Source organism: Zeugodacus cucurbitae, chromosome 5 (genome assembly GCF_028554725.1).
Source record: "Zeugodacus cucurbitae isolate PBARC_wt_2022May chromosome 5, idZeuCucr1.2, whole genome shotgun sequence".
NCBI lineage: Eukaryota > Metazoa > Arthropoda > Insecta > Diptera > Tephritidae > Zeugodacus > Zeugodacus cucurbitae.
The window spans coordinates 27,828,062-27,835,622 of NC_071670.1; positions in this window are offsets into that span (position 1 = coordinate 27,828,062).

Consider the following 7,561-nt stretch of genomic DNA (forward strand, 5'->3'; position numbering starts at 1 on the left):
TCCGACCATATTCTACAAAGAAGCTGATGCATGCACCTTGTCAGTTCTTCGCCGCCGTATTTGAATAGCTCGGCCGGTAATCCATCGGCCAACGCCGCTTTGTTGTTCATCAAGCGGGTAATTGCTATTCGAATTTCTTCATGGTCGGGTAATGGAACATCTATTCCATCGTCATCGATTGGGGAATCGGGTTCGCCATCTTCTGGTGTTGTACTTTCACTGCCATTGAGCAGGTCGGAAAAGTGTTCCCTCCATAATCCCAGTGTGCTCTGGACATCCGTTACCAGATTACCTTCTCGGTCCCTACATGATAATGCTCCGGTCTTGAAACCTTCTGTTAATCGCCTCATCTTTTCATAAAATTTTCGAGCATTACCCATGTCGGCCAGCTTTTCAAGCTTTTCATACTCACGCATTTCGGCCTCTTTCTTTTTACGTCTGCAAATGCGTCTCGCTTCCCTCTTCAGTTCTCGATATCTATCCCACCCCGAAAGTGTTGTGGTCGATCGCAACGTTGCGAGGTAGGCAGTCTGTTTTCTCTCCACTGCGGAATGACAATTCTCATCGTACCAACTGGTTTTTTGGCGTTGCCGGAGACCAATTGTTTCGGCTGCAGCGGTATGCAATGAGTTTGAGATGCCGTTTCACAGCTCCCTTATATCGAGATGCTGATGAGTGCTCTCAGAGAGCAGGAGAACAAGTCGAGTAGAAAATCGTTCGGCTGTCGGTTGTGATTGCAGCTTTTCGACGTCGAACCTTCCTTGTGTTTGTTGACGAGCGTTCTTTGCTGCACAGAGGCGAGTGCGTATCTTTGCTGCTACTAGATAATGGTCCGAGTCAATGTTTGGTCCTCGGAGCGTACGCACGTCTAAAACACTGGAGACATGTCTTCCGTCTATCACAACGTGATCGATTTGATTGCGCGTGTTTCGATCAGGAGACAGCCAAGTAGCTTGATGTATTTTCTTATGCTGGAATCTGGTACTACAGACGACCATATTTCGGGCCCCAGCGAAGTCGATCAGCCTCAGGCCGTTTGGCGATGTTTCGTCATGGAGGCTGAATTTTCCGACTGTTGTGCCAAAGACACCTTCTTTACCCACCCTGGCGTTAAAATCGCCAAGCACGACTTTTACATCGTGGCGGGGGCAGCGCTCATAGGTGCGTTCTAGGCGCTCATAGAAAGCATCTTTGGTCACATCGTCCTTCTCTTCCGTTGGGGCGTGGGCGCAAATCAGCGATATGTTGAAGAACCTCGCTTTGATGCGGATTGTGGCAAGACGTTCATCCACCGGGGTGAATGCCAGGACTCGGCGACGTAGTCTCTCTCCCACCACAAATCCAACACCAAATTTGCGCTCCTTTATATGGCCGCTGTAGTAGATGTCACAATCCCGTCCATCGCACTTCTTGGACGGCGGTGATGTCAGCCTTTAGTTGTATGAGGACATCAACCAGCTGGGCAGAGGCACCTACACAATTAAGAGTCCGGACATTCCAGGAGCATGCCCTCAAATCATGATCCTTAGTACGTTTGCAGGGGTCGTCATCAAAAGGGGGGTTTCTCATCCGAGGCTCGGTGTTTGTTTTCATTGGGGAGATTTTTTTTTATGTGGTGGGTCCCAAGCCCTACGCACAACCGCACAAGCGGGCTTCGCCTTCTCACTTTAGCTCGCCTCCAAACGGATGTCTGTTAGCTACCCAGGGGATACTTGGTCTAAAACCGGAAGTCATGAGCTGCTTGAGTCATATGCAAAAGAATCGTTCCTGGCCACTCCCAAGTGAATGGCAATCAGAAACTTTCCTCACTTGCGTGAACTTCTACATATGACCCCATCCCCCACAGTTATGTAACTCACAACAAAAAACTAATAAATACATAATTTTTGTTATAATAAGATTCAGTCAATTATTCCAGCGGTGAAGTATTCGACACTTTCTTTAAGTTCTTTCTTAATGTACATATATGTATGTAAAGAAGTATAACGTTTTTATTGTCATGTATGAACTTAATTTTATCGATCTTTAATATCATATAAACACAGAAATGGGTTACATAGGCACCTCTGCACATACTGCGTATTATAATGACATACTCCGAAGTCAGTCATAAACGTTTGAATGCGCACAATATTAAAATAAATCAATTTCTGTATAGGAAGTCCGTTTTATGATGATAATTAAATTGTTCTGGTGAGCGTTAAGACGAAAGCGAACGAAAAACCCATGCAGCAACACACAAAAACAACATAATAAAGCGCGAACAAGAATAACCAAAGCGAATCGCTGCTCCATCCAACATCTTACGACGTCTTACTGCGTCTTTAATCCGCTCTAAATTGAACAACACTTTAAAATCAATATTAAATTAACAAAAGCAAGGGTGAGCGAAGGGGGAATGGCATGAATGCATTATAAATAAGACGACCAATGGTCCAGCAGCAGGTAAGGGGTATTATGCCTTGAAACGACCATATGGCTTAATCGAATTATTAATAATAATGATAATAATAATAAAAAACCTATAATATTGAATGTGTTCTTTAGCAGCGAGAGGCGAACTTGTGTGTGAATACGAGCGTGTTTTCCGTAGGATACCTTCCGCTGACCAAACAACAACGAATACATTCATACCCATAAATATACACACATATGTATATACAAAAGTCCATGCTTATCACACAGTTATGTTTTGACCACGACTTGCAGACGCACCGGTATCCCAATGAGCTCAAACGAGTCCGCGTCGCTTCGGTAGCGTGCGCGTGAACAGCAACAGCGATATGATTTATGAACTGGCAGCGGTTGTTATCGCAATAAAATTTAAAAATATCTTCATTCTATTCTCGTTAATTATTTTCGGTTAGGAGTTTCGTTTCGTTTCAACCTTTCGGCAGCAGCAATGCCGACAGATCGACGGACGCTATAAACCCAATCTATGTGCTCACTACTTATGCCAGATCAAATCTGTAACGGCGAATAATTAACCACAACGATTTGTTTTCACATCCACACACAAAATGCGAATACGGCACAACAAACTAACAAAATTTCGAAGGCTTATAAGAACATAACGGAATGAGTTCGATATGTAGAGCCACAACTTTCCGAAAAGCGGTGAATTTGAGTAAAACTGTCTTATTCATATTTAAAATCAGGAAAAAATGTCGGCTTGGACTTGAGCGAATTCCGGATTGTCTTGAGTAAAAAACTGTATACTTAGTAAAAGTGTTCCTTGCTACTCTGTGTGGATTAGTATTGCAGTTTGGTAAAATCAGAGCATTGCTACGTCTAAATATGTCGATAAGAGGAAGGGCATCTGTGTTTTAAGATTGTTTGAAAAGTGGACATCATGGCCATTTCTGAAGCATTATAATCTCTTAACATCCTAATGTTACAGTTTGAAGATGGGAAAATCAAACTAAAATCACACCTGTTTTCCACATGATGTTCATCAGATTATTTGCATTAACAGCCCTATTCTGTGCACTTTACAAATTCAACAAATTTCTAATTTGTAAAAATTTGAAATTTATTAAGCATTTCGAATTTTTCTTGATAAATTGTTAAGAAGTAAAATGCTCTTGGCAAATAAAATATCTCGTTGTGGATAGTTGTGAAAGTGAATTTGTTGTAATAGAGATGTTTTACTTTTGACGTTATTTTTATACAAAGAGGAAATATATGAACATGTTGATGGCTCGCGTTATTGAGCCATTTTTATATTAAGTAGTTTATTTTTCCCTTTTTTTGTATAAAAATGTGGAGATAATGAGGGTAACTTGAAGAAATTGTTTTCTATATATTGCATGAGCATGAGCATGAGCATTTACAGCTTAGCAAATGTTTGCCAATAATGAATAAAGTTTAGATTTCGTAGTCCCCAAGGAACTTTTCTGAAGCTAAACATAACATCCAACTAAATCAAAATTGCTATTAATGAAATATTTTTAAATATATTATAAAGGACATATGTATGTACATATGTATATGTTATGTAGTATTCTATGGCTTTACGGGGGAGCAAAAGACTAAGGGGAAATCCAAATCTTATCATCTATATAGTTGTTGTTGTAAAATCAAACCAAATACTTTGCATCAGGTCTGGGAGATTTCAGTCGATATCTCGTCATCAGAATCGGATAGATAGGCTGATAACCGGTCAATCTGTCAATCAAACCAAACTTATCAACGAAGCCACAATGAAGAAGGCTCGGTTAAAACAAACACTCATCCAAATAACGACCTTTTATATGAAAAAAATAGGGCCAGATTCGGAGCATGGAATATTTGTGCACTCTCAGAAACTTCACGTCTAGACCAGGAGTAACGGATTTACTCTGAAATTGAAGTTAAATTATTAACTATTTTGCAACAAATATTGAAATGCATGTGAAAAAGTACGTTATAGAATAATTCAAATATATTTTTCAATTCAATTCAATATTACTGGACAGAAATCAGCTGTTTCTGTTTACATTATTTTGTTTCCCACAAGAGTGGGGAAATGCCATGCATTTTGTTTTATCAAAATTGTCACAGAATACCAAAAAATTTCTTGCTTCGTAAAAATATGAAAAAAATTTCAATTTTTTTGTTACTTTGTCAAGTGCACATAATAAGGCTGTAAAAATGCATAAGTCAAACTTTAATGAAAATATCAAAATTGAACTTAGCAAAAAAGAGAGTAGAAATCGAATATCAAATGAGGACCTCCAAATACCCGACTACCTTACGCCTTTATGTCGAATATATCGGCTAATATGTGAGATATTTTATCTTCTTAAATAAACTTGACACCCCATAAAGTCAATTGGTAATTAGCAGTATGAGGTTGGATCAATACTACTATTATTGATTTGTATGTATGTATGTGATTAGCGTTCAACCGTTTAGACGGTTATAGTCGAATCGATGAAAACGCGCCACTCCTCTCTTTCCTTCACAGTTCAGCGCCAGTTGGAGATTCCAAGTGTAACCAGGTCGCTCTCCACCTGGTCCCTCCAACTGAGTGGAGGCCTTCCCCTTCCTCGGCTTCCTCCGGCGGGTACTGCATCGAACACTTTCAGAGCTGGAGTGTTTTCGTCCATTCGGACAATATGACCTAGCCAGCGTAGCCGCTGTCTTTTTATTCGCTGAACTATGTCAATGTCGTCGTATAGCTCGTACAGCTCATCGTTCCATCGTCTGCGGTATTTGCCGTTGCCAATGTTCTGAGGTCCGTAAATCTTGTGCAAAATTTTCCTCTCGAAAACTCCTAGTGTCGTCTCATCTGATGTTGACATCGTCCAAGCTTCTGCACCATAAAGCAGGACAAGAATGATAAGCGACTTGTAGAGTTTGATTTTGGTTCGTCGAGTGAGGACTTTACTGTTCAATTGCCTACTCAGTCCAAAGTAGCACCTGTTGGCAAGAGTGATTCTGCGCTGGATTTCGAGGCTGACATTGTTCGTGTTGTTGATACTGGTTCCCAGGTATACGAAATTATCTACAACTTCGAAGTTATGACTGTCAACAGTGACGTGGGAGCCAAGACGCGAGTGCGCCGACAGTTTGCTTGATGACAGGAGATATTTCGTCTTGTCCTCATTCACCTCCAGACCCATTCGTTTCGCCTCTTTATCCATGCGGGAAAAAGCAGAACAAACGGCGCGGTTGTTGTTTCCGATGATATCAATATCATCGGCGTACGCCAGCAGCTGTACACTCTTATAGAAGATTGTACCTTCTATATTTAGCTCTGCAGCTCGTATTAGTTTTTCCAACATCAAGTTAAAGAAGTCGCACGATAGTGAGTCACCTTGTCTGAAACCTCGTTTGGTATCGAGCGGCTCGGAGAGGTCCTTCCGAATCATGACGGATCTTTTGGTGTTGCTCAACGTCAACTTACACAGCCGTATTAGTTTTGCGGGAATACCAAATTCAGACATCGCGGCATAAAGGCAGCTCCTTTTCGTGCTGTCGAAAGCAGCTTTGAAATCGACAAAAAGGTGGTGTTTCTCGATCCTCTTTTCACGGGTCTTCTCCAAGATTTGGCTCATGGTGAATATTTGGTCCATGGTGGACTTTCCAGGTCTAAAGCCACACAGATAAGGTCCAATCAGTTTGTTGACGGTGGGCTTAAGTCTTTCACACAGTACTCTCGATAGAACCTTATAGGGTGTTCCTTTTTGGGTATTGGGCAGAGCACACTGAGATTCCAATCGTCAGGCATGCTTTCTTCCGACCATATTTTGCAAAGAAGCTGATGCATGCACCTTATCAGTTCTTCGTCGCCGTATTTGAATAGCTCAGCCCGTATTCTATCGGCCCCTGCCGCTTTGTTGTTCTTCAGGCGGGTAATTGCTATTCGAATTTCTTCATGGTCGGGTAATGGAACATCTATTCCATCGTCATCGATAGGGGAATCGGGTTCGCCAACTCCTGGTGTTGTACTTTCACTGCCATTCAGCAGGTCGAAGTAGTGTTCCCACCATAATCCCAGTATGCCCTGGACATCGGTTACCAGTTACCTGTTTTATCTCCGCTGCGAGACGGCATTCCTCATCGCACCAGCTGTTTTTTTGACTTTTCCGAAAGCCAATGGTTTCGGTTGCAGCGGTACGCAGTGAGTTTGAAATGCCGTCCCACAGTTCCCTTATACAAAGCTGCTGATGAGTGCTCTCAGAGAGCAGGAGTGGAAGTCGAGTAGAGTATTTCGTGGCTGTCTGTTGCGTTTGCAGCTTTTCGGCGTCGAACCTTCCTTGTGTTTGTTGACGGGCGTTTTTTTCTGCACAGAGGCGGGTGTGTATCTTCGCTGCAACCAGATAATGATCCGAGTCTATATTTGGTCCTCGGAGCGTACGCACGTCTAAAATACTGGAGACATGTCTTCCGTCCATCACAACGTGATCGATTTGGTTACGCGTGTTTCGATCAGGAGACAGCCAAGTAGCTTGATGTATTTTCTTATGCTGGAATCTGGTACTACAGACGACCATATTTCGGGCCCCAGCGAAGTCGATCAGCCTCAGGCCGCTTGGCGATGTTTCATCATGGAGGCTGAATTTTCCGACTGTTGTGCCAAAGACACCTTCTATTATTGATTTAATCTCATCCAAATTGTGAAAAACTAAAGAAACCAAAAAAACATTACGAAAATGTTCAAACTGGTCAGGTAAGAAGTGAAATTTAAATGATTACCCATTATCAATTTCTGAACTAATACAAATATAAGCTTCCAATCCCGATCATCACTTTATTTATGGTTTCAGTAATCGGATATTCAAACGGAAGTTAAAGGAAACTATGTATATATGTACATATATTCATACATGTATTCTCATCCTCCAACTTTTTTTGCTGGCGCTATTCGTGATAGAGTTATACCTCCATTGTATGACAGTTGGGCATGGTTGTCTGATCATAATGAAATTTGACAGGGACTTGGACAAAAGATTTTATTTTAAAAACTTATAAAAAAATGTCATGAAATTTTAGTCAAAATGCTTTCCAAAATTTAATTTTCATTTATTTTCCTGGTCCAAGTTATAGTTTAAAGTTTTAAATAAAAGCGTATATT